This window comes from Canis aureus, chromosome 2, assembly GCF_053574225.1.
Source record: "Canis aureus isolate CA01 chromosome 2, VMU_Caureus_v.1.0, whole genome shotgun sequence".
NCBI lineage: Eukaryota > Metazoa > Chordata > Mammalia > Carnivora > Canidae > Canis > Canis aureus.
In genome coordinates this window covers 3,218,077-3,245,959 of record NC_135612.1, presented here as the reverse complement: position 1 = coordinate 3,245,959, position 27,883 = coordinate 3,218,077, and the positions used below count along the sequence as shown (strand labels likewise).

Here is a 27,883-nt window from a genome sequence, read left to right as displayed (position 1 = left end):
ACAGGATGTTTAAAGAAAATTTTTTTCATGTCATTTTATGAAGCTAAATTTACCTTCAAATTATGTGCTTCAGTGCTTTATGTTTGCATTACAAATGTCTCCTTGCCTGAGTTGTTAAAAAAAAAAAAAATTCTCCCCACCCCTGCTTAAATCACTCATCTATGTTTTGCATTTACTTGGCATCAACTAATATCTTTCCATGGAGGCAGACTAGGAGGCAGCCTGATTGCTAGCAACATTGAACATTCAGAAGCAAAACAATATTTTTCTGGGGATCTTTATTCAAGTGGGGTAGAGCGCTCTCTGAGATATTCAGGGTTGAGATTTGTGGAAGAGAGGCTGTATATAGAGAGAATGTTGTTACCGGGACCTTCTTATTGTCACATTGATGTTGCCGTTCTCAGGAAATATGCTAATATGTTTCTACAAGCTGCCTTTTTTTTTTTTTTTTTAATAAGATCTAGAGTACATACTACATAAGCCAGTGATGTGACTCTTTGGCTACCTAGATAATCGACCTTACGATTTATAAACTCCATTATTATGTTTAGAAAATAATAATCTCCTAGGACTTTGTATAAATAACGGAAATAGAGAAACTTAGGTGATTTACATCTTGGTGTTTAGTTTTTAAGACATATACAGATGGCATACCAGGCAAGCAATGAAGAACTATGTGAAATAAACATCCCTCCAGAAAATTAGGAGAATTTTTTTTAAGACTCCTTTTCCATTTTAATTATCCTAATTTAAACAACAAAGAAGTCTGTTCGAATTACATGTTTGTAACAAAAATATCTTTTGTTTTTAGCACTTACCTACTGGTTTTCAAATGGCTTTTAGACATGAGTAGAGACCTGGGGTAGTAGCCCCTTCCCATTTCAGAAACACAAGCAGAGAACTCTTGATCTAATCCAACTGGCAGTACAAGAGATTAAGTATGTGTATTCCACAGTTACTGACTTGAGTAATATTATTGATCACTAATCTTTGCATGATTTAGCCATATTTATCCATCTGTTACATCTCTTTCATTATCATAATTGTTTCATCTGGCCAGTTCTTTTATTTTTACATGTAATAACACTTCCTTGTACATCAAAATTTCTGAATTATGGTTTTGTGACATTTATCCATGTATTCAACGTGTATGAAGTGCCTATGATTTATAAGACATTCCATGCATCGTATAATTATGTGTGCTTCATAGAAGACACAGAGTCCTTCCCAATCCACATGTCATAGATGAAGTACTAACAGAATGAACCACAGAGTTTAAAATGTTGCTCCATATGGCAAGTATGGCATTGGCACAACTTTACTTACCATGTTCTATGCGTCATTATCTCAGAACTGATGGGTTGGGAGGAAGTCCAAAAGAAGTTAAACAACAACCAAAAAAAGCAAAGGAGAGCCTTAGAAAATGTATCAAGGGACTTAGTACTGTGGTAAAGGAAAGATTAAGAGACAATAGTTTTTGTTTTTGTTTTTTTTAAACACCAAGAATAAAATTAAGAGATGAAATTTTGGGGTTCCTGGGTGGCTCATTCGGTTGAGCTTCTGCCTTTGATTCAGGTCATGATCCCAGCGTCCTGGGATAGAGTTCCACACTGGAGTTGGGGGGGGGAGGTCCCTGCTCAGCAGGGAGCCTGCTTCTCCCTCTCCCTTTGCCTGCCACCCCCCCCCCAACTTGTGGCCTCTGTCGAATAAATAAATAGAATCTTTGAAAAATAAAAGGGAGCTGAAAATATTGGGGAATATATAATATATGTAATTGATAGCTTTTAATCATAAAGCTTATTTATAAATCAATAAGACAACGCAATAAAAAAGTGGTAAAGGCAATTGAAAATGAGGAAAAAGCAATTTACAGAAAAATGATTATACAAACACCCCATCCTTAAAAAATTTCAACTTAACATATTTATGTAACAAGAATCTAACATATTTGAAAAATGTTAAGATTCATTGGTCATAAAAAATATAAATTCAAAATAAATAAACTATCATTTTTCTCCTGTAGATTATTAAGAATGAGAAAGAATGCTATGAATCAGTGTGGATGTGGGAAAGCTGACATACATGTGCAGCTGGTGGGCGTAAAATAGAAAAGCCTCTTTGGGCAGTAATTTAAGAATGTCTCTGAAACTCTGCAAATTTGCATTCATCTTATCGCAGATATTTCACTTCTAGGAATATGCTGTGTTAAACCATAGATGTGCAAATACATGTGTGTGACCAGGTGTTCATTGCAACATTCATGGTAGCCAAACAAGAGGGGGATATCTGGAAAAATAAAATATCCAATGATCAAGTGTTAGTTATGTAATTTAAGTTATGCCCATTGATGGAACACAAATGCTGACATTATAAATCCTGTGATGCAAGAATATTTGTAGCAGAAAATGTTCTCTGTTCCTAGCTAAATAGGGAAGATAAATTTCAGACCAATTTTTACAATTGTGTATACACACAAAGATAGATTCTCTATCCAAAAAAAGAAATATGTATCTATAGAGAAAATGCTAAGAAAACACACCAAAACATTAAGAGTGATATCTTTAGTTAGATTCTAAGTATTTTTTTCTTCTGATTTGCCATATTTTTTCCACCAAGCAATAGCTTTTGTAATTAGAAAAAAAAATTAATTTCTCCATCCGTACTTAAATGTATTTATTTTGGAATTACATATAATGTCAGTCGTCTTCAATTATGTACTTGTTTGATTATTCCTGCATTTTACATATATATGGTTGACCATAGTAAGGGCATCTGTTGTAGCTGGGGGCACTTAGCCATTGGAATCTCTCTATAATAGCTCATTTACCTGGGATGCAATGAGTTATCAACTCCAATTATCCAGAGAATAGTTAAGAATGAGAAATAATCTCTGAAATATCTCTATATCCTAAATAAATACCATCCGGTTCCCTGCATTGTAATCCTGGCACTTCCAATATAGGAGTTTTCTTCTGGGTCATCTTTACTTTTACTTTAAGCAGAAGTCTCATAGGTTTGGCTCTCAGATTCTCATAGATTTGAATCAGCAAATTAGAAAGGCCATGGGGAAGGGTATGGACCAGGGAGAGAAGAAACATAGACACTAAGGGCAATACAGAATTCCTACAAGAAAGAGGCAAAGTTCTTTTTTTTTTTCCTTCCTTGTATTAAGATTTTATTTAAGTTAAAGTTAGTTAATATACGGTGTAGTATTAGTTTCATGTCTACAAAGTAGTGATTCAGTACTTCCATACAGTACCAGGTGGTCATCACAACAAGTGCCCTCCTTAATCCCCTTCCCCTCTTTCACCCGTCCCATCACCCACCTCCCGTCTGGTATCCATCAGTTTGTTCTCTAGAGTTAGGCACAGTTCTGAAAACTGCCGAGAGTATGTGAGAAGAACCCCACTTGCAAATCTCACTCAGGCATCCTGCTCTGACACCGGATTTTAGCCCTGTTGCTCGTGATGATCACCCTGAGTCCTGAGGGATGGTAAGAGGTTCTTTTCAGTCCACTTAGGAATATAAGAAAATGTGTGCTGCATTTTAGAAAATGTTTCATTAAGTTTAGACATTTTTCTCAGAGAGTATTTAGCCCTTAGTTACTTGGATATTTTTCTGACATAAAATACCTTTTTCCTTGGCCAGGCCAGTCAAAATATGGCTTTGCTGTGTGTATGTATTCTCACCAAGCAGGAGAGTCACCTGCAGCATGCCTTATGGTTGGGATTGTAAAATACCAAAGTGTCAGTGAGCGTGAGAGATGATCTTGGAGACGGACAAAATAAGGATCTTAGAGGTCTTAAGGATCCTTTTAGATCCATTTTTACCTGAATAAATTGTAATATTTAGGAAAGCAAAATATTACCAAACTGTATCTGCTTTACCCATTGTTATCAATTATCACCTAACCAAGTTTCAGAGTCTTAGGTCAAAATAGTTAATCAGGTCACTTTCATTTTTTTCTGCTGGTCCCTCATTTCCTGTCATTCACCCCTGCCTTCCTCCAAACCCATTTGTCCCTGTATACATCTCTTGTCCCATGCCCTTTAAACATAATTTCACTTCCCCAGCAGCATTCTGCACCCATCTCACCTCGTTACCTCCTTCAGGTTCTGATTAGTCCTCATTTCTCTCAGCAAGCCCTGTTTCTCTACCAAATCTTGGTTGGTTGCCTGTCTTACTAGCCTGTCACAGCACTTTCTCCATTGACTTGTGATTGTTTACTTTGTTATCTATTTCCCTGCAGACTTCTGCGACATTGCTCTAGAATATCAAATACTAACTCCCATTAATGAGGAAGTAGAAAATCAGCAAACAAATCCATAGAGTAGCATGGAAGGCTGCTAGGTGGTTCTTGAGAGGGGGGCAGAGAACAGTAAGTTGTCCCTTTTCAGGTCACAGAGCCAATACCTCTTTGAAGTGATTGTTGTTGTTTTAGTCCCTGTCATTAGTGTTCTCCTGGCGTACAGATTTATTGGGAGGTTATTGAAAATGGAGTTTCGTGGGTCTTTTCTGTATTATTATTAAGACAATCTCTAAGTTATATGTGACATTTTATTTTATTTATTTTTTTTTCAATTTTCACTTATTTATGATAGAGAGAGAGAGAGAGAGACACAGGCAGAGGGATAAGCAGGCTCCATGCACCGGGATGCCTGATGTGGGATTCGATCCCGGGTCTCCAGGATCGCGCCCTGGGCCAAAGGCAGGCGCCAAACCGCTGTGCCACCCAGGGATTCCTATATGTGACATTTTAAATGTTGAACCTTGAAGTAGAGCTCATTGCAAATTCAAATTTCTTATCCTTAACTCTGAGTCATCCTAACAGAATACGTTATGATTTAATTTTAACTAAATGATTTTAAGGTAGTCAAAGTGGCATTTTATAAAATGGCTATTGTATTGGAAATAAGTAATGGGTTTTATGGAATAATGATAGGCAAGTATTTGCAAGAGTTTGTATCTTTGACTAGTTCTTTTTACCTTTGAAAGTGGAAAAATGGTCTAAAATGGCACCATAGCGTGGAAAATTGTTATAATTCACTACATGACATTCTACTGCTGTGCTATACTTTTATTTGATGGAGGTTTCCAATTTTTTTATTTTATAGAAAACATTTCCTGTATTTGTCTTCTCTATTTTTTTTGAGTGTTAGGGATAATATTTTTTCCACAAACCACTTGAGACACAAGAACTAGAATCTTAAGGTTAAATTCAGTCAAATTGTATTGGTGGCAAACTACTGAGTTCAAATTAAAATTAGTTTTTTTTTATTGTATATACAATATACTTATTATCATTCCAAAGATCATAATCAAGAAACTTGTTCAATAAGAAGAGAAAATGCAGAGGTCACTAAATTTAAAAAGTACAAAAGCTACAGACATACATTTACCCAGGTCCCAAGATGAGTAGAATTTGCCGAGTTAGAAAATATCTCCAGGGTGTGTAATCTGTGTTTTGCTTTTGCTAGTGGGATCTATTTTCCTTTACTGATAAATTAGGGCATTTACCATATCAATTTATCAGAGAACTTGACCCCAAGAGAGCTTGCTTTTTAGAATCTGTCATCTTTTGGTAGATAAGTCTCACAATGACTGTGGTCAAGGCATAACCTGACATCAGCTCAAAGTATGTTTCATATTTCTGGTGTTTTTGACAGTCCAATGGACAGATGTACAGACATTTGAAAAAATTTTCCAAGTCTTGTCCCATAATTAACTTGCAAAAAAATTAACTGCATTAATATTAGATCCTTAAAAATACATCTTCACAGTTACGTTTTACTCTAGTGACTCTTGCTCTTAGGGGGAGGGTTGGTGTAAGAATTGTTAGTTCATACAGCATTTCTGAAACTTTTGGGCAGTCGTAATTGAAGATAAACATCGTTTATTCTAGGAGATAAATGCTATTTCCACATGAGTTTAGTTCCAGGAAAAATTTGCACGTACAGATGATTTTGTACATCATATGAGGAAAAGAGGCTATGTAATCCACATATTTTTCATTCTTAGTTCCCAAAAGTGAAAAATTAGAATGAGTGCCTGAATATGATAAATCTGCTTTATCATCGGCTCCGTATTCCACTTAATATGGTCTACATTTTTTTTGTCCCACTTCTGTGTTTTAACCTACCAGACAAAGTCATAAATATAGTTACACAGTTTATACAGGCGGCATCATCAGTGTGTATACTAGGAGTGCACAGAAACTAAATGTAGCCTGTGATCAACCCAGAGTTCCACCCAAATTTTCACAAAGGCACCATAAGGCTAAAGGTGGTGCCAATACTGTAAAGCCCTGAGAAATGGAATATGAATCATTAATAAATATAAATGTTAGGTTTAGTATAAATGCAGTCCTCTGGAAAAAGGATTGAATTATGATTGCTGGCAGAAGGTCTATATGTCTCTGATTTATGTGTGTATAAACTAAATAAAACAAAACAACATATATTGAAGTCTAAGCATTTATAAAATAAGCTCACTGTGAAATTATTAGCATATGTATGCCTATCTTGTACTTATGGCTACATTTTCTATTTAATTAGCATGTTCAGGAAAGAACAACCCTTCCAGTGGACTTGTAGAACTGGGTCAAGGAGGGAAGTATGAAACGAGCTTTATTTACTACTCAATTTGTTGTAGTTTTAATGAAACAGAATTGTACATTAAACCACTAAAATGTATAGTTTTCGGGATCCCTGGGTGGCGCAGCAGGTTAGCGCCTGCCTTTGGCCCAGGGCGCGATCCTGGAGACCCGGGATCGAATCCCACATCGGGCTCCCGGTGCATGGAGCCTGCTTCTCCCTCTGCCTATGTCTCTGCCTCTCTCTCTCTCTGTGTGACTATCATAAATAAAAAAAAAAAAAAAAAAAAAATGTATAGTTTTCAGATTTTATTCTATAGTGTTGAGCCGTCAGACCCTTTATGTTCTGTTAAAAGAAACAAATTAATAATGGATTAATAGTGTACATTAAAAAGAAAAACAAAAATATAGGAAGAAGGTAGCATAGCTTTATATGTGTACATAGCCAAACTCAAATGATATATTCTTTAGAGTTAGAATTTGTTAACTATCCAGACAGTCAAAGTGGAGTTGAGCATGATGCCTTTTTAATGACCTAATGAAGCAGATAAAATTCTATTATATTGTGTTGGTGCTGTTTCCCTAGTGAACTATTAAACGGAACTTCAGAGAAAAAAAAATCAATTCAAATATCTATTTGGGTTTCCATTAAAAAGTAGCATTACAAAAAAAAAAAAGTATTACAATCTGATTAATAAAATTACTTATCCAATAATATAGGAATGTTTTCTGTATCCATTTATACATAAGGAGATGTAAGTGAGAGGATTTCAGGTAATATATATATTTTTTAGTTTTCTATCATTGCTTATATTCTTTATCAAAAATCTGTAGTATTTTACCAAAACAATAAAAACGTGCTAACATTTTTTTAGTTTGGCTTATGGTTGCATTTTTAGTAATGAAACATCCTACCAAGTCAAGTATATCATCTGGCTTTAAGGACCCAGAATAGGGTAGTGGAAAGAGTACCAGGTTCACTTCTAACACAGACTCCATCACAAACTTACTACATAACAAAATAAACTTAAACATATATGTAGTGCTTTCTATCTGCCAGAGTCTGTTTTAAATCTTACTTAAGGTGAGGTGGGTAATATTAATTTCCCAATTTTACAGACAAGGAAAATAAGGCCCACAGGTATACAGGTAGGCATTAAGTGACAGATTTTGTTTTTATTTTTTAATTTTTAATTTTTTGCATTTAAATTCAGTTTTCCAACATATAGTATAACACCCAGTGCTCATCCCATCAAGTGCCCTCCTCAGTGCCCGTCACCCAGTCACCCCAACCCCCCGTCCACCTCCCCTTCCACAACCCTTTGTTGGTTTTCCAGAGTTAGGGGTCTCTCGTGGTTCAAGGGACAGAATCTGAATTCGAACCCAGATCCCAGAGTCCTTATTTTTAATCATTAGCAAGATTCTATCTCTCGTCTTAGAAAAGCCACTTTGAAGCCTGTTTTCTCACTTCAAAAATTAAGGTGGCTCCAAAATGTTATGGACAGTTTGCCTGGAAGCCGCAGAAAGAGTCGAGTAGCAGGGGAGCGCAGTGAAGGATCCTTTTCTGTTGAAGTCTCTTAGAGATTCCAGCAGATGTTTTCTCTAGTCATTGTCTTATATATAAGTGTATCTAGGTTTGCAGAAACCAACAAGAGCACAATTAATAATGACACATTGTTGGGGGAAAGTGCAAAAATCACAGACTGCCAGAAGGATGGACCCGCCAGTGTGTAAGAGTTTAATTCTGAGAAGTCTCCCAATTGGAATGAGAAAACAGATGTAACGGTTATTTTGCCATTATGCATCTTTCATCAGGTGTCAGAAATATCTATAACATTTATGAGCTTTGCCCAGCAGTATGAAAACTGAAGGAATGGGAACAATCCTTCAGAGATTGTACCATGTGTATCTTCTTGCTGGAGGATATCCCCAGCGCTGGGAATATTAAATGCAAGGTGAACTTCACAGTGTAGAGGGTGAAGTGCTTGATGAATTGATCTCTGTGTTCTAGTTTATTGGGGGAGCATAGAATAAATAATTCAGAAGTGGAAGTAGGAAAGAAATCTTTTTATGGCAGATAAAGAAGCAGCAAAATGCATGCCTCTAAGATGAAAATGGTAAAATCAGTGAGTTTAAGAAGAAACCCTTGTCCAGTAGCCCTTAACAATCAGCAGTTAGATAAGGAAAAGTGGAATATATTTAAGACATAGTTTTTAGATATGTTTTCCTTAGACTTTAGAAAGTCATTTTCAAGATGTTTCAAGGTAGTGTTTGACATCTGTGTCATCATTCCTGTATTATTTCACCTCAAAGTTAGTGGCTTAACCCAGTACAGATTTATTCTCTTAACAGTCCTAAGGTCAGAAGTTCAGAATAAGTCTCACAAGACTAACATCAAGATGTTAGCAGGACCACATTCCTTCTGGAATACTCCAGGGTGGTATCTGTTTCTTTGCCTTTGCCAGCTTCTAGAGACTACCTGTCCTCCTTGGCCCACGGCCTCCTGCTCCATACTCAAAAGCATTATTACTCCAACCTCTGCTTTCATTGTCACATTTCCTTCTTCCAACTGACTCTATCGCCGCCTTCTTATAAGGATGCTTGTGGTTACACTGGGCCTGCCCAGGTAATCCAGGACATTGTCCCATCTCAAAATCCCAAGCTCCTTTTGCCATGCAAGGTAACATATTCCAAGGTTGGGAGGGTTAGGACAGAGGATGGCTAATTATTCAACCTACTGTAGCATCCTAAAATCTTAAAGGAGGGAAAAATTCCATTAGAATGGGAGACCTTTAAAACTGAAATTTTGAGAGCCGCCTGGGTGGCTCAGCGGTTGAGCATCTGCCTTTGGCTCAGGGCATGATCCCAGGGTCTGGATCAAGTCCCACGTCGGGCTCCCTGCATGGAGCCTGCTTCTCCCTCTGCCTGTGTCTCTGCCTCTCTCTGTCTCTATGTCTCTCATTAATAAATAAATCTTTAAAAAAAGGGAACTCTCAGTTTAAAAATAAATAAAATAAAGCTGAAATTTTGAAATAATAGTGAAAGATCCTGTATTAGCCAGGAAAGGTTGAGCTATATGCTGCAATCACAAATAAATACTACATCTCAGTGGCTTAATATATAAACTGGATTCCTTGCTAGTGGAGAACCTGCAAGTAGTCCTGTAACTCTACAGAGCAGATCCCTTCTACACAGCGACTTGGGGATCCAGGGTGGTCTCATGAGTCTTACATCTCAGTACATGCAATTGCCTTGGCAAGGAGAGAGATGGCTGTATAGGAGCTTTTCACTCCCTTGACCCCAAAGTGACACATGTCACACATCCCCATGTTACATGGTCCACCTCACGGTAAGGAGGCTAAGAAGTACAGTCGTCACATTTTCAATAATAAACAAACCAGATACTGATGTGACTTAGGTAACTCGTGTTACTGCCAAGGATACTCTCTAGTGAGAAATTCAGTGAGGATAGCATCAGCAGGTACAAATTAAAATGAGCGGAGGCTATTGACAAATAGCAAGAGTCGTCAAAAATGGAGATGGGTATGTTTTTTGATAGAAAGTAGTGTTCAGATTAGGAAGAAAAGAGCCAGTACTTGGAAAAGGTGGTCATTTTAGCAAGTGGCAGGGATGGTCGGGAGAAAACAAAAAAGGAGGACGGACCTTGCTAAGAGGTCCTTACCATTCACAAGTGATGAGGAAAGTGTAACTGCCTGGGATGGGTTTCCTGGCTTAGCTGATTGAAGCCTACGAGGCAAACAAAACCTACTACTGAGAGCATCAAACGGCTTATGGTGACGTAAAGATCCCTGGTGAATAGAAGAAAAACTAAAGCACTGGGGTCTGCAAAGATGGTCTTCATTTTTCACAAGAATGAAAAACATATTTGGAAACCTTCATACCAGTGAGCTTGATGATGCTCTTACAAAATTCTCAAATGGATTATCAAATGGATGAATCCATAGAAGGTAAAGAGATGTCAACAGGAGCTGGCATGAACTCATAAAACACTTCTGTTTCTTTGAGCGTGCGTATGCTGGTAGATTAGGGACACTGTGGTTACGACTAGATTTCTCCAAGGTATTTGATGAGGTTTCTCATGATACCTCTGGGGATGAGAAGCGGGAAAGGGTTTTAATTAAGTTAAGTGGGTTTTTAATTAGTAAGAAGTGGGAAAACATGTTTTTTAATATGAATGGAAAAATAAACTAGTGCCAAATCATGAAAATCCTTGTAAGCTATTTTAAGAGATTTAGGCTTTGTCTTGAGAGGATTTGGACTCATGAAATAACATCGTGAGATGATTCGATTTGCCTTGTAGAAACACCACTGTCTCTGCAGTGTACAGAATAGGCTAAAGGAGGCTAATACCAAGCAAGCTGGCAGGCAAGTGGTGATGGTGGGCTGAAATAAAGGAATTGCACTGTGAACAGACAGCCGTTGATGAATTTAAACAATATGAAGCTGGTAAAATGGACAGGGTTTTGTCATTGATAGAATGTACGGGTAGAAAGGGGGTGCAAATATGCACACAACACTCCCGACTGTGACTTGAGCAACTGAGTGGACAGTGGTATCCTTCTTTGTTGAGGGACCAATGGGGGGGCCAGGTAGAGTCATGGTAAATTTCAGGTTGCCGTAGGGTGGTACAGTGGAGATGTCTAGCGACGTAGAGGTGAGCGCCGAAACAAAGAAGGGATCTATAATAGAAGGATTTAGGAGTCATGAGCTTGTAGATGACAGGTAGAGCCATTGGAGGGGATGAGAGCATCCAGAGAGAGCCTGTAGACTGAGAAGAGAGTCTTAGGGACTCTCTTAGGGAGCATTGGTGTTTTCAAGATTAGGGAACACTGATGTTTTCAAGATTTCACGGGCAAAAGAGACCAAGAGGGTGTAGTTGAAGGTGGTCTGGTATCCTAGAAGCTAAAGGAAGAATTTCAGGGAGGCAGCAATCCGTAATGTCAAGTGCCAGTAGACGTGCCAAGCATTAAGAGGCCAGGGATCCGCTATGTGCAAAAGTGTGCAAAGCATCTAGCCGTAGGAGACAAGAGCACTTCTCATGAAGTGACAGGTAAAATCGTATTGTAGTGCCAAGAAAGGAGCCGAAGGAGTAGAGACACAGAGAAGAGAAACGGGAAGCCGCCAGAAGGGCAAGGGCAAGGTTTTGTGTTCAGATGCTAATGGAAAAAGTCAGTAGAGAAGAGAAGAGAGACAAACGTGATAAAGTTTGATAAATAAACTGAAATGAGACTCAGCCAGTTGTATCTTATAGGCCATTTAAGCCAGAAATATCAGAGTGTTTTTGGAAAACTGCTAAGCCATGTGGATTTCATACCGGCGACATCGTGATGGAGCCCCGGGCACCTCCCGCTATCGCCGCAAGCCAGTCAAGCCTGTGGAGTTACTATTTTTCAATAAATCAAAAATATACACACAATTAAATTGAATTAAATCCATAGTAGCTTCTCAGAGACACTTGTGTCTTAAAATCTGCTGGAGGTTCAGCGTTACACGGATTTTCTTCGTGACTATTTCTCTGAAAACCCTTTAAAATGCAATTTGCTGCTGTGATCAGAGTAGGGGAAGGCTGTAAAATCTCCACCGTTCTAAATTCCATCCCCCTTGATCTGCCGTGCCTGGACTATAATTTTTTTAGACCATCTATCTTCTTGTTGGACCCTCTTGCTGGAGTGTACATGGCTACTGGTTTTATTTGATCACTGGCAACGAGCTCTGATGCTCTTGTTCCGATATTGAGCATTTCAAGCAATTCCCTAATGAGTCTGCCTCTGGGCTGCAGTGCTGTTAACTTTGATAGATTTCCTGTTGTGAGAATAAGCTTCCAAAAAATAACTGACTTGTTTTCCTTCAGGATTCTCAATTTTTCTGGCATTTTATTATGTCTAAATTGTAAATCTTAGTTTGCCTGCCCAGGCCTTCTCTACTATAAATGTAGCTCTCCAATATAAGTCACATTTAAACACTGGGGGCTGGGGGACACTGAGGCATTTATTTAGCAAACATGTATGAGAAGTACTGTGTCCCATGGACCTGGGTGTTGAGGTGCCAGACTCTAGTGAGAGGTTCTGCACGGAGCTGACACTTAAGACCCAGTCAGTCTGTGATTACCATTCATTGAAACACATGCTGACCTGTGTTGTGGTACGTAACCAGCAAGGACTTTCCAGAGGTAATGATTCTTGAGTTAGATTTTGAAGAAATGTGTAGGACTTAGCTAGACGAAGAAGGGAAGGAGGATCTGAGTAAGGAGAACAAACTGCTTATTGAAAAAAAAAAAGTCTGCATTCCACGTGAAGAAGCAGCTGAGGACTCTATGAAAAGCAACTGAATTAGAAAAATGATGGCAGGGGGAATGCCTCCCTTAAGAACACCAATCTCCTACAATTATGGTCTCTAATTCCTTTTCTTCTATCAGCTGCTTACCTTTCCCTGGATAATCTTCTAAATCCCAGCTGTATTCGTAATATCTCTCTCAAGAAATCCTCAGTCGCTCAACATGGCTGTGTGATGACACTTGGACCCCAAATCCAGTCTTCATGGGCATAGGGCCCACTGATGATCCCCAAAACCCAGAGTACTTGCCATTCTCTGAGCCCGCTGTGCTCTTCCCTCTCATCCCTCTGCCCAGGTTGTACCCTCCGCTCAGAATAAACTTTGTTTCCTTCTCCCTCCCTTCTCTGTATCTTTCCTGGTTAAGATCCTACCCAACCTGAACAGCTAAAATTCATGGGGGGGGGATAAAACACATCCATGTAATGAAAAGTTATTCAAAATAATTTTGTCATTCAAGTAATGTTAAGTCCGGGGTGGATAATTCTTACAGAAAGATCATGTAACGTGATAGTAGGTAAAACAAACAGGTTGCAATATAGTTTAAGTGCATTTTCAAAAATGACTGCGCAGAATAAATGGCTTAGGGTATACTCAACATGACGTGAGAAGTCATTCTCTCTGGCCGGTCGGATAACAGCTGCTCTTTTTTCCCCTACTTGGTCTTTATTTTTCAGTTTTCTTTTTATTTATTTATTTTTTTTCCTAGCAGTAAACTAGATACTTTTCCAGTAGGAAATAAAACAATAGATGCTATTTTCAACTTTTAAAAGAGTTTTTAAAACCCTACTCTTTCTTCAAGGGGCCCAAGTTATTATTTCTTCTTCCATTGCCCCACCATTCACCAATCAGAAATAATCTTTACTGTCTGTCTGCCACCATGACCTATTTTTGTTCTGCTCTTGTAACCCTACACCACACTCTACCACCTGACATATATTAGTGATGTGCTGCAACCCCCAAAGTGACCAACTGGGACTATGAATAGAGATCCCCCTATTTGTGGAATGAATCAATTAACCAAAGAACGCTTATGGGAATGAAAAGTAGAATCATTCTTTTCTTTATGGAAACTAAAATCTTACTGGGGAGACAATATGTATAGTCAAGAAAACTAGAAATGTTCATTTCTAAGACCATAGAACAATCATTGTCAAAAAGCATGTAAATGTGGAGTGTGGGACACAGCAATAGAGGAATCCTATAAACAGCTTCAAAAGAATCCTGTTTCCCAAAATGAGATTCTAGGATTGTGACTTAGACAGGTGCCAAAAGAAAGCACTTTAGCTGTGAAACGTACTTCAGTGACACTTGAAGGTCAAATTATGAATGCGGAGTCACGGACTCGAGTCTGTGAATAGTCTCAGCCCACCCTCCCCAAGCCTCTCACACTGGCTCTGCACAAAAACAGAATGTGACTGCAATAACCTACAGAGCAGATCATCTGCACTGATAACAGGCCATTGACTAGTTTTAATTTACCTGCCTATTGAAATTCTGTTTTCCTAGTGGTGGTTATTAACGTGACGAAGAAAAGGACTGCATTTCTCTCTTTGTCCCAACTTGAATATTGTAAGAGCCTCGGCTGAGAGGAAAGAAAATGAACCTGAGGCATCTTTCTGTCTCAGATCAAACAAATATTCTGTGATAAATTGGACTGCCATTCATGCTTACTATTTTAAGATGTCATACAACAGAAGTAAGGTGTCCTGTAGAGGTTTCTCCCCCTAAAATTCAGAGCTAGGCTGTGAAGCTCTACAGCCAGCTCTTAGAGATTCAGGCAGATTCTAGACTTAGTGATACAGATTTTGTCTTCAGACCACATGGGAAGAAAGGGTGATGGATCAAATGACAAGCAGGAGGGAGGGAGTCGGGAGGCATCCTGTCCACCAGGAAGCCCTGCTGGCTGCCAAATGCAGACCAGGTTTTGTCTCATTTCCTTTCTGTGGTGGTATCTTAATAGCTTTCCTTGAAGGAATATTATATATGTGATTGCAAATTGTCCATGTAAATGTTCCATAAGAAGAAAAATCCTATTCTGAAAGCTTGGGGTCAAATCTTCTGTGTAGTATAGCAGCCCGTCACGTAGATGCCTTCCCTAACCTCATGTATTCCTACCCAGAACTGTTAAATTTCAGTTCTCTGTACCATGTAAGTTAATTTTTCAAAAATCCTTAATTTACTGAAATAAATGTATCAAAATTTATTCAAACCACCTTCTCCTCTCAGTCTGTTTTCTATTGCCTTAAAGTTTATATTGCCTCATTTTAAAACGAAAAGTAAATGTGACTTGGCAGCCCTTGAGCGACACCACGTGAGCTGGCCTGAGTCTCACTTCATGAGCGCCGAGTCCCCTGTCTCGGTCGTAGATGGAGACAGACTTTTGGGACCAGACCAATTGTGTGACTTGGTAAAACACGGTGAGAATTTTTCAGTCTGGGTTCTGAATTTAAGCTAAACACCGACTTCACATATTCGAACTTTCTCTGGGGAATCTCATAGAGCGGAGAATGCAGCACGTGGGAGGGTTGTGACAAAACCACGGTGCGGTGTATTATTTTTGTTCTTGCCGCTCTGAGCATAATGACCTTTCTCAAATCCTGTCTCTTTGAGGTGCACGTAAAGGCTTTAGAGGATTTGTCACACATAAACACCAAATGCAAAGACCACGAGCAAGGGGGGAATGTGTAAGATTAAAAATAGGAAAAACAGGACCAGTTGCATAATGCAAAGGGTGACATTGATGCTGTGACCGTATTCTGTTCCAGCATCATTTTTTATAAAAGGTTCACTATTTAATTGTTCTGTTCTAATAGTTTCTATAGGTAGGATTTTTTTTACATATTATGTGCTTAATAAGTAATTTTAATTTACATCTTAATTTTGATTCCAGTGTAGTTAACATACAATGTTATGTTAGTTTCAGGTGTGCAATAGAGTGATCGACAATTCTGTGCATTTCTCAGTGCTCATCACAGTAGGTGGACTCCTAACCCCTCCCCACCTATTTCACCCATCCCCTCACCCACCTCCCGTCTGGCAACCACCTCTTCTCTATATGTGAGAATTTGGGTTTGTCTCTTTTTTTCCTTTGTTCATTTGTTTTCACAAATTCCATACATGAATGAAATCCTATGGTATTTTTCTTTCTCTGACTGATTTATTTCGCTTAGGATTATACCCTCTAGAACTCTCCATGTTGTTGCAAATGGCAAGGTTTCATTATTTTTTTATGACTAACATCCCATTCTTCTTTTTCTGTTCATCTGTGGTTGGACATTTGTGCTGCTTCCATATCTTGGCAATTATAAATAATGCTGCACTAAATATAGGGGTGCTTTTGTCATTAATATTTTTAAACTATTTCTAATTTTGAGGCCATGAAAATCTTGAAATAATTTATTAAATGTTTCTAGTGATCTAGAAAGGTACATACTATCTCAGGACTACCTTGCTCTCAAGGTATTTTTGTACCATTAGTATCTTTTTAAAAAATGAACTAAAAAAAATAAATGATAAATTATATAAAATTAATTAGTATAACTCGATCTTTAAGTTACAAGAGTTCAAGTTCTTAGTTTCTTTTGTAAGAGGCATTATAAGCACTTAAAGGAAAATAAAGGGATTTTATTTGGTTATTAATGTAAACACAATTTTTAATAGGATAATATCCTGAAAGTAATACAAAAATGGTTTACTGAATTTTAGTTTGTTTTACAAAAAAAGGCTACAAAAGAAAATGTAAGCACCATATAGATCAGTTAGCTCTTCAGTATTGGAGAAAGCCACATACTTTTAATGTGCATACTTTTGTCCAAACTTCCCTTCTTCTAACAAATGCTCATCATGGGGGGTGCTGATCCTGTGAAAATAGCTGGACAAAAATCTCACTAAGATAATAAAGCAGAATATGAATCCTCAGAAGAATTTTCATATATTAAAGAGAGACAATATTTTAATGTACTTATTTGCTTAGTTTAACTTAAAATTTGACAATAAATTATTTGCTTGATCCTTAAATTATTTTGAAATTCCATGTCAACTCATATTATCACATTCACCCAAGTTTTTTATACGTAATAATACCATTAACTTTATAATGATGAGACATATTTTAAGGCTCTTAGGGTGCCTTATATACTCTACCTTTATTGTAGTATAACTTAAATGTAATAAAAGGTACCAATTTTAAGGGTACAGTTTGATGAGTTTTACCAAATGCGTATAATCATATAACCAGCAGCACGCTTCCAGCACCCCAGGAAGTTCCTTGTGTTGCTGTGTATTTAGTCCCCTTCTCCTACCCTTGGGTGGGGGGGGCACTAATCCATTTCTTCTCACTGTAGATTAACCTTTTCTAAAATTTCATTTACTTGGAACTATTCAGTATATAATCTTTTGATTTTTTGCACTGAAAACATAAGTGCTTTATAGATCCATCCGTGTTGCCTAAATCTTGCCTTTTAAATTCTGCGTGGCATTCCATTTTATACCATAGTTTGTTTTTCTGGTCACCAGTTGACGAACATATGGATTATTTCCAGTTTGGAACTATCATAAACAAAGTTGCTATGAATATTCATATGTAAGTCTTTGTATATGTTTTTGGGGAGGTTTTTTTGGGTAAACACCTCTAAAAGTTGAATGGATGGGTTGCATGGAAAAAATTAAATTTAATGTTACGAGAAACTACGAAGTTGTTTTCTAAGTGGCTATTCCATTTTGCATGCCTACCAATAATGTGTGGGATTTGCAGCTTCTCCATACAATTAAGCAACACTTACTATTAGTCTGTTTTTAGTTATTCTGGGGAATGTCATGATATCTTGTTGTGGTTTTTATTCTGTTTTCCTAACAACTAATGATGTGAGCTTCTTTTCATATGCTTGCTTGCCATTCATGTCATCTTTCTGTAAAGTCTTCAAATCTCTTCCCCATTTTTTGTTAATCACGCTATTGTCTTGTCATTTAGATGTAAGCATTTGTTGTTGTTGTGTGTTTTTTTTTTTTTTAAGATTTGATTTATGTATTCATTCATGAGAGAGGCAGAGACACAGGCAAAAGAAGCAGGCTCCCTGCGGGGAGCCCGATGTGGGACTTGATCCTGAGCGGAAGGCAGACACTCAACCACTGAGCCACCCTCATTTGTTACATTTTTAATACAAGTCCTGTATCAGATATTTTGCAAATATTTTCTCTCAATCTGTAGCTTGTTCTTTTTTTATTCTTCTCAAGAGAAGTTTTTAATTCTAACGAAGTCTAAAGTTATCAATTTTTTCTTTTATGGATCATGCTTTTGTTAGCAAATCTAAGAACTCCTTCATACCCAAGGTCATGAAGATTTTCTTCTATGCTTTTGTTTCTAAAATTTTATTTTTTTAAAGATTTTATTCATTTATTCATGAGATAGATTAGATAGATAGATGGATAGATAGATAGATAGATAGATAGATAGATAGATAGATAGATATAAAGAGAGAGAGAGAGGCAGAGGGAGAAGCAGGCTCCATGCAGGGAGCCTGACGTGGGACTCAATCCCGGGTCTCCAGGATCACCCCAGGCTGAAGGCAGCACTAAACTGCTAAGCCACCGGGGCTGCCCTGTTTCTAAAATTTTATTGTTTAGTTCCAGCTTCCAGATCTCAGACCTACACAGTGCCTACCTCTTGTCCTTGCTGATTTGACCCCCCCTTCTGACTCTTCACATTGGTTCTTTGCTTACTGACCTGCCTTATTTCTGATTTTGCGCCTTCTATTCAGAATATATTCAGTTCCTCTTCTGGGGACTCCCATTTCCAATCCTATCCCCTCTCTTCCTGGAAGTCAAAAGACATTGGGAATCCCCTTTTAATTGTCTTTTTCTTTTCCTTTTTTTTTTCTGTAACATTTCTCATAGTATTTCCTTGGGTGTCAATATACATAACTTTTCCATACCATTCTGTAGGAAAAAATGGCAAATTTTTTTGGCCTGGTGAAATATGTTCAGACATGCATAAGGCTTTGAAACAACAAACATTAAAATTTGACCAGAACTTAGTGTGAATGTTTAGAAAATTGTGTCATTTTAATTTGATAACTCCGGAAGCGTTATTTAGTACGTAATGATAAGATTGAGAGTCGTCCCCCCCGCCCCCCCCAGTACATCATGTCAAACACAGTCTCCATGTCTAGATAACTGCCCTAGCAAATGTGTGATTATTTAGCAACGTTCTCCTTAAGCATGAAGCATTTCTTTTCTTTAAGTAGGTACCACACTCAGCATGGAACCCAAGCATGAAGCATTTCTGATCATCTTTCCCCATCTACTTCCTCCAGTGCCCATCATGCCCTCTGCAGACCCCCATTATCTCTCCTGCAAGATCGCTTTTTACCACCACAGTATAAACTCCTTAAGGACAGGAACATGGTCTTTTTTTTTAACACTGTCAATGTTTGCCACAACTTTGGTGTCCAGAAAATGCTTGCTGAATCAATGATCTTATCCTTTCTTTAACATTCCCAGAGGAGGCAGTTCTGTCCTCCATCTACATGCTAACATCCTAAAAATTCCTATGGGTGGACATTCTGCCTCATTTGCTATTGAATTTAGATCCACTTTCTTCAGCATTGTCTCTTTTTCTTACTCATAATCATGCTGTCAACTAAAATGTTCATCCACTATCACTCTCATGAATGCTATTAGCATTTTACTACGCGCAGTAGATGCTTTTTGCGTTTTTAATAAATGATGATCCCTTCTTTGAGTTTGGGCCTTAATCTTTCTGCCGTTTATCTTTTGAAACAGGAGGACTTTTCTATTTTCATAAAGCATCTTCCTGAACCACTTATTAGTTCAGCTTGAGTGGAATTCTTTGTTGTTATTGTTGGACAGAACTTTGCTGAGACCATTTGTAGAGGAAAAAAGTTAGATGCTGGTAATAAAAATGAGGAGCTGCTCTTCCACTATGATCAAATAAGAATTACTTTTATGCAAACAATTCAACTTTATTTTTTTTTAAAAGCATTTTTTGGAGGGGAGGGAATGGACAGAGGGAGAGAGAGAATCTTGAGTAGGCTCCATGCCCAGAGCAGAGCCCCATGCAGGGCTTGATCTCACAACCCTGAGATCATGACCTGAGTTGAAATCAAGAGTCAGACACTTAACCCAATAAACCACCTAGGTGCCCCAGAATCCAACTGTATTTTAAAGAAGATACTGAACATTCATTTTAAAACATTACTGCTTAGTATATTCTCTGCTAATATGACATAAATAGGATCCAGAATACGAAGAAAACTTTTATAGAATAGTCAGAGTGCCTGATATGGTTTTAGACAATAACTTCATTATTTAACATATGACAGTTTGATGAGATTTACATGTCTGTTTATAGTTAATATAATGGTCTATAGAAACATCCAGAAAATAAAGCCAATTCCTTATCTGCATAATGGTTGTGTTGCCGGTTGTATTAATAGAACCAGTCACCAAAATAACTAAATTGCGGAAAACCTAAACTAGCTTTACAGAAATCATTGGTTCTGAGGTTACAGCTGGAGAGGCCCTAGAGAAGACTCACCCCTTCTTTCTCAAAAACACATTTGCTCCCAGTGAGGTGTCCCCAGAGGCCCCCATCACCCTTGCCTTCTACAAGCCAAGCTGCGAAGCTGGCACAACTACACAGAATGACATCACTGCCTGTTTAATAATCAGACCACACATGGCTATAGTGTGGGATTCCATAATGACTCTCATTATTTCCACATGGATCAAATCTGAATGACCCTCTCTTCCATTAGCGATGGTATTATGAAAACACTCAAAGGTGGCCTCCATTTTCCTTTGTTAGTGTTTGTTGAGTTGCTGTTTGTGTAGAAAACAGGTCCTCTGGCCCCTGTGTGATACTTCCTGCTGCCGTCTCCCTTGGTTTCTGCTGGTATTACTGACGCCCTGTCTATGACATGTTTTATACATTACCCTCCTCTGATTGGTTCTGTGTCTGGGTGGAATTGTGCTGCTTTTGTTCTTGCCCTTAACACATAGTGTATCTAAATGGCCCTTTGTTCTCACTGTTTGCTGCATTTTCATTTAAGATCATTGACATGTATCTTTTTTTGGTAAGTTCTACTTTTAGGCCTATAGAGTAGGTTCTTTTTATTCTAATTGATGCCCTTCTTCCCCCCATTATAATGGGAAGTACCACACCCACTTTTTTGTGTTTTAGCACCCTAATCCTGATCTCATCTAGTGTCAGCAGCATGAGGACTCGAGCCTATTTTTCCTTATACCCCTCTGCTTCCTCCCTGCCACAAGCCAGCTTGAAGCCATCTAGATTTTTGTCTTCATTTTCTTTTAACAGAAAGAATCAACAGTTACTTAGATATAATGTGTCACATATTTCTTTACTCCCCACTCCTTCCCCCTTTGATGGATCCCCATTTTACATTATATGGAATATGTCTTTGAGTAATTATTTCCATGTGTCCTATGTGACAATGCATCATTTAACTAGTTCAAACCAGAGGAATGAACATACCCCCACCCCCACCCCCGGGACATGAATTCTTGTCTATTTTGTCGCTGCTTTGCCTAGAACAGTGCCTGGCAAAAAGCAAGTGCTAAATAGATTTTTTTTTTTTTTAAAGGAATCAAATCAATGTAGCCCTTGGCCTTCTCTCCCTCAATTTTAAATCTTTTTAATGGAAATCATAAGCTGTCTACTGCATTTTTCTGCTTGGTGATACCAAATATACCCCACAATAGCTGACCATTATTGATGACTCCGAGTCATCAATATCCATGTCACTTACTGTATTTGTTCTAATCTGATATCAAAATTCCCTCAAAGCATCCAAGGCAAGTTTACCACTAAATCAACTAGCTTCCATATGCCAGTTGTTTAATATTTATTCTTCTTTTCATATCAGGTGAGACTTGGTAGTCCAAAAGCTTGGAGCCAGGTAGATCCCTGTGGGAAGGGCATTGGCTGGACACAGAGATATCCCAAGAAGCAGAATTTAGAAGACATACCAGTCAATAGCCTAGAAATCACGAGTTCAGAAAAGCTTGAGAGAGGGCAAACTCAGCTTATAAAAAGCTAGATGCTAGAGAGAAAGCAAGTTCAAAGCTGAAGATCAGAAGCTAAACCAGGAGAGATCATTGCACCAGTAAGAACGCCCTGCCACAGTTTTCTATTAGGGATGGATGAGAAAGAAGGTGCTCTTTATGAACAGTGATGGTTTTCCTTGGTCTCTTACCTCCAACTCCGTCCTACCGATCCTTGCTGTTGAACTGTCATTCTCACTGTTACTAAATCTAGTGCTTCATAAAATACCACCCCAAATACACTGAGGGTCATCATTCGGCCTGGGCTCAGCCAGACAGCTCTCTGCTATTCTCCCTTGGGGTCGCTTATGTGGCTTCAGACATCCAGTAGCTTGACCAGGCCCACAGAGTTTAGTTGAGTCTCACTCACATGGCTGGAGCCTCCCAGTGGAGTGTAAGCTTCCCTCTGCCCCCACACACATGGCTTCTCACTCAGGCTTCTCTACGTGGTATCAGGAGTGTTCCAGGAAGATGAAAGGAGAAGCTGAAAGTCCCTGGAGGCCTACACTCCAGAACTTGATGACATTACATTACTTCTGCCAAATTCTGCTTGTCCAAGTGGCAAGTTAGCCTAGACACAGGGTGGAGAAGTACAAAATAATATGGTCATATTTTTCATACCAGGCCTGTCTGTGAGAGCTTACTCCTAACCCTCACACTTGTCATTTCCAATACGGTAGTTTATGTGCTTACATAGCTATCTCTTTTTATAAAATTGAACTTCTTAAGGACAGGAGTTGGCTTATCTTTATTTGTAGCACATAGCAAAGGCCCTGGTATCTAGTAAGGCCGTGATAAAGGAAAGTTGAACCAATGATAGCCTAATGGGTCAATGTGTACATACATCGATAGTAGTAGTAGCTACATTCTGTAATTATAAGATTAATGGGATGGTACTTTAAAAAAGTGCAAAGTAAATTAGAAGAAGTGTCTTGGTATATGTAAAATACTGAGAATTTGGGGGTACCTCGGTGGCTCAGTTAAGTATCCAACTCTTGATCCCGGTTCAGGTCTTGATCGCAGGGTCATGATTTCAAGCCCCATGTTGGACTCCACACTGGGCATGGAGCCTGGAAGGGAGGGAAGAAGGAAGAAAGGAAGGTTGATTGCGCATATGTCAAGCGGCACCCGAGAATCCTTAGTAGTGTTTCCTTAATCAGTTCCTAGATCAGATAGCCAGAAATACTTTCATTTCCTTTTTCCACCATCATTGTTATCAAAGGTGGTGGGCCTCATGGTCTAAATTACATATTATCTTGTAGCATGTACTCAACAGAATGACTATTTGTGCCAAAATAACAAGGTTGTAATAAGGAAAGTGTCGAATGTAGCCCTAATTACTTGGCTCTAAAAATAATTTGAATAATCTAAAAGGTCCGTCTATTACTTAATATCAGCTCAGATTCAGTTGATGGCACTAAAATGACAATTTGGTATTTCATGGAATTTTAAAACCCTGTGCTCTAATTAAGTTCCCACACAGGTAATTATTCCATGTGTAATTTCATCAGGATACTGTGATACTCACTTTGATGTGCTGCTATTGCTGCACACTCACAGAATGCCATTAAGCCTGTCACATTTTTGCTCTGGTAGTTTGGAGATCACTATAAAATTTGCCAGAATTTTTTGGAATTTTTCGTGAGCAGGTTTTACATTTATATAAATTACTTTGTCCACCTTGAATCTTTCAGGCACTTTTGTTTTATGTCACTGGTCTGCAAATGGGCAAAAGAAAATTTCATTAAGAGACCAAAAGGACACATGTATATGCAAAGCTAATATTTGCTCAGACAAGTAATCCTTCATGAATGCAAAATACAGAATTTGTGTGACTACATCAAAGAATCACAGAGTGAATAACAACTAATTATGGAAGGACGTTGGATGAATATTTTTAAACTTTTGTAGAATTACAAGAAGAGAAAAACAGCTACCTATATGAAATCAAAACCTAAGACTTTATTTTTATAGCATTGGATTATCAAACAGAATGCAGAATTAAAATTGAACGAAGTTAAAGCAAGCTCTCCTGACTATGGAAAGAAAATATAGAGAGACAGAAAAGAAATTGAATTTCAGATATTTCTTTCAAGATAAAAATGAATTATTACAAAATAGACCTGTATTCGTAACTTAGACCCTCCTATTTGGATTTCATACACTGAAAGCAATCATAGAACTGAAGGGAAATTTATTATAAAGTCACCTGGGATATCGGTTCATAAACTGTTTCTGTTGTTCAGAAAACAACATTAGAAATTGAAATGGGAATGATGAAAATTTCATTTAAAAGAATGTAAATGGGAGGCAAGGAAAGAACAGTTGAGGCACACCAGAGGCATTATTCCTCTTGAGCTCCTGTAAATACTGAAAAGTCTTCTCCATTAACAGGATACTGGTGACACAAAAAATAGGACTGGACGCTTCCCCTCTGGCCATAGGGGCTCAGTCTATGCTAAGGACACTTTCTTTGGTGGTACACTGGATGAGGCCATCTCCCTGCCTCAGGCATACAGCCTGAGAGTCTATTAGGGATCTCCAAACCAGAGGCAAAAGTGCCAGCTGGCCAGTAGCTCTGACCGTTGAGGGAGAGAAGGGGTTGGTCAATGGGGCATTGCATGGAGGTCATCCACTGCCGACCCTCTCAGCAAAGTGCAGAGTTGGTGCCCTCCATGGTGCAGAGACGACGATCCTGCAAACAGTTAACCACAGCCGATCATTCAGTATCTAAATCTAGGTGCCTTCCACCATAATTAGAGTGTGTTTGTTCATCAGCAGCTGAACATTTTGCAGACTGTAAAAATGTAAATGATCCCGAGGTTCATTATGGCACCGTGAGCATCACAGATTACACAGTCACTCTGCTCCTTTATGCGTCTTTTATATCTTAATTTGGGCCCGATTGTACGTATATCACATCATGAAAGTATGAGCTATAATGAAAAGATTGTGGAGGCATTGTTATGTGCCTTGATACAGGATAGAAAAATAATGCATATTTTAGTCCTCTCAACATATTCTATATTCTAGAGCCTAAGTATTGAGTCAGGGATTCTGTTCCACGAAACTTAAATGACAAAGAAATCACTTCCCAGGGACAGAATGCCAGACACGCATGTCATCAGGTAGTGCAGAAGATTACCTTTGTCATGATAAAATTAATATTTCAAAGAGACCAAAGGAACACTCAGCTTTGTAAAACACTAAACATGGGCCTTGGAGTAAGAGAGATTCTGTACTCAGTCACTTAATATCGCTGTGTTCTTGGGCAGATTCCTTAATCTCATAAACAAACACACAAATCTTTATCTGCATAATAGATAGCTACACTCAAATAGGGCTCATGTACCCTCAAATTCGGGTTAGGGATAACAGGTGTCTAATATCTACTAAGTGCTTAATAGATAATTAATATTAATTTTTACGGCACTGGGAAGTGCATTATCTGGTTTGCACCCACAGTTATTCAGCAGAGTCAGGCAGGAGGACGCCTGTACTATGATTCTTCGGTCCTGGGGCAGGTGGGACCGTTGGGTACACGGAGTGGCGCTCTTGTAGCTTACCCTCCAGCCTTGACTTCCATTCATCAGCTGTTAACACTTGTTGTTGCCCCAGAAATGTGGAAAACTCTTTAGCAGGACCATCTAGCACCACTAGTGGCTAGTTCCATCCAGCTGGTGACAGGAAGACAATGCCTTTAAGCTGGAGTATAATAGGATGTTAGAACTGACCTATATGGTGGTGGTCAACCGGCGGACCATGGACTCCCGGTTCCTCCAAGGTATTGCAGGTGTTGCAAGTGCACATCAAGCATTTGAGACAGAATAATATCTTGTGTGTGTGTGTATGTGTGTGCGTGTATGTATGTGTGTATGTATATGCAGTACTATTTTTACTATTGTGATTAATAAGATATAAATTCATTTCAGAACTTTATTGAGTACTTAGTAGCTTACTATCACGTTGGATTTCCTCTGTCAGCCATTATAAAACATACAGCTCTTAGATCAGGGTGGATATGGTACGAAGAAATCATAAAATTCATATTATACCCACTGTGTGCATGACTGCTTCTGGAAAAATCTGAGATTTTAATGTTCAGATTAGTATGCAGGCCGTTGAGTACTGATGGAAAATGGGTTACATGGAAAACATTTAAACCAGTACCTGACACGTATAAGGCCCTCGGTAAATGACAGCTGTTACCATGATGGCTTTTTGGTAAGGAGTGGTTTTGTCGCTTTTTTTCTCCCTTGTGCTCAGAGGAACCTGAGCCCCAGGTCTCACATTCACATTCCAAATGTAGTATTTTAAGTTACATCATTTGTCACTCAAGCATCCATTTTTATTTCTCGTACTCTCCTAGTGGGAGAAGTAGGTATTTTAAAAATCTCCCTTCCAGAAGTCTTGTAGGACCAGAGGCTCTTGGCGTCAGGACTGAGGCTAACGTCAGAGCCCAGTCCTGCAATGCATCTTACTGCAGCCTCAGACCGCTAGTGGCCCCGGATGTGCGAGCTTGAGACAGAAGTTTCGATTTTGTTGCTGAATCACCTGTTGGGATTTGGTATATTTCTCTGGACTAAACAGATTTAGGCATTTACTTTCCGTCAATATTTTTTAATTTGTCCTCCCCCTGTTCCCCTATTCCCTGGAGCAGATGGGTTTTTTTTTTTTTAAATTTCTTAAGAGATTTAACATTAGATCACGACTTATTGAAATTGTGTACCCTCAGCTAGTCTCTAGAGGTTTGGTGTCTTGTTGCACAATGTGGCCGAGAGCTGACAGCAGAGAGCAGTGACTGAGAGAGGTTTATACCTGACTCTACAAATAGAGTACTCATTTCCTCAAACTACAAACCGTACAAAGAACGTTCCCGTTGGGTTCTGCACGTAAATGTAGGACTGAAGCCGGGGTCATCACTACCCGTGTGTGGTCCTGAACTTGTTGTCAGTATCCATATTTAGTAGGACTTCCTCTGCTTTAGCTAACCACCTAGGGCTTTGACGTCTAAGCTAAACACAAGAATATGGGGGATCCCTGGGTGGCTCAGTGGTTTGGCGCCTGCCTTTGGTCCAGGGTGCGATCCTGGAGTCCCGGGATTGAGTCCTGCATCGGGCTCCCTGCATGGAGCCTGCTTCTCCCTCTGCCTATCTCTCTCTCTCTCTATCACGAATAAATAAATAAAAATTAAAAAAAAGAAAAAATGTGTGGAGTGGGTGTGTGTGTGTCGCCCCACAGAATTCCCTTATGGGGGACTGGCCCCAGGAAAGGAAACCAGAGAGCCAGAAGAGGGAAGCACGTCCGCAGGTGCTGAACACAACACGTCCATTGTAAGTAAAGGAAGGCGACCTCCAGCAGCTTCCATAAATAGTTCCCGTTCGGTCGGCTGTGCCAGGCGGGGACCCGGCCGTTGTGTGTCCCAGCCGTTGGGCAGCAGCCTCATTAGAGGAAATCCCCAGAGGCTTCGGTGTCTTCACAGGATGCCTCCCAGTGAAGCATGACTCCCCCAGCGGGTTGAGGCGTTCGAGCCCCAGCGATGGTCTCCCCTGCAGTCGGGAAGAAGGTGACCTGCTTTAGGACAAATACGCAAGAGCCTGCCCTAGACAGACTTTTGAGGAGTCACCTGTGCCTCGTGGCCCTCACCTAGTGCCACAGCACGCCTTTAAACATCCACCCCCTGACCTTTCCCATAGGAGCCCACCGTGTGCCTGGCCCGGGCCTGTCTTTAGCGGGTTCCCAATGCTGGTCCCCTGTCTCTTTCCCCCTCTGTTCACAGAACCGCCCTTTCATCCCCATTTCCCCTGAGGCTTTGTATGTGTTTATCCATATTTATCTGTTCAAATCATTAATGCT

The 27,883-nt window shown here is 39.1% G+C and overlaps 1 protein-coding gene and 1 long non-coding RNA gene across 12 annotated transcripts in view; one reads left to right on the top strand and one right to left on the bottom strand.

Moving 5' to 3' along the window:
* Positions 1-27,883, top strand: part of FER (FER tyrosine kinase) — a 434,062-nt gene that overhangs the window by 370,309 nt on the left and 35,870 nt on the right. The gene's annotated exons all lie outside the window — the stretch shown is intronic.
* The window catches only part of LOC144292134 (uncharacterized), a 35,786-nt gene continuing 29,414 nt past the window's right edge, over positions 21,512-27,883 (bottom strand). Inside the window, exons 2-3 of the long non-coding RNA XR_013359632.1 lie at positions 22,995-23,097; positions 21,512-22,598 (exon numbers count right to left, since the gene is read on the bottom strand). This is a non-coding gene — a long non-coding RNA (uncharacterized LOC144292134). The remainder of the gene's footprint in view (positions 22,599-22,994; positions 23,098-27,883) is intronic.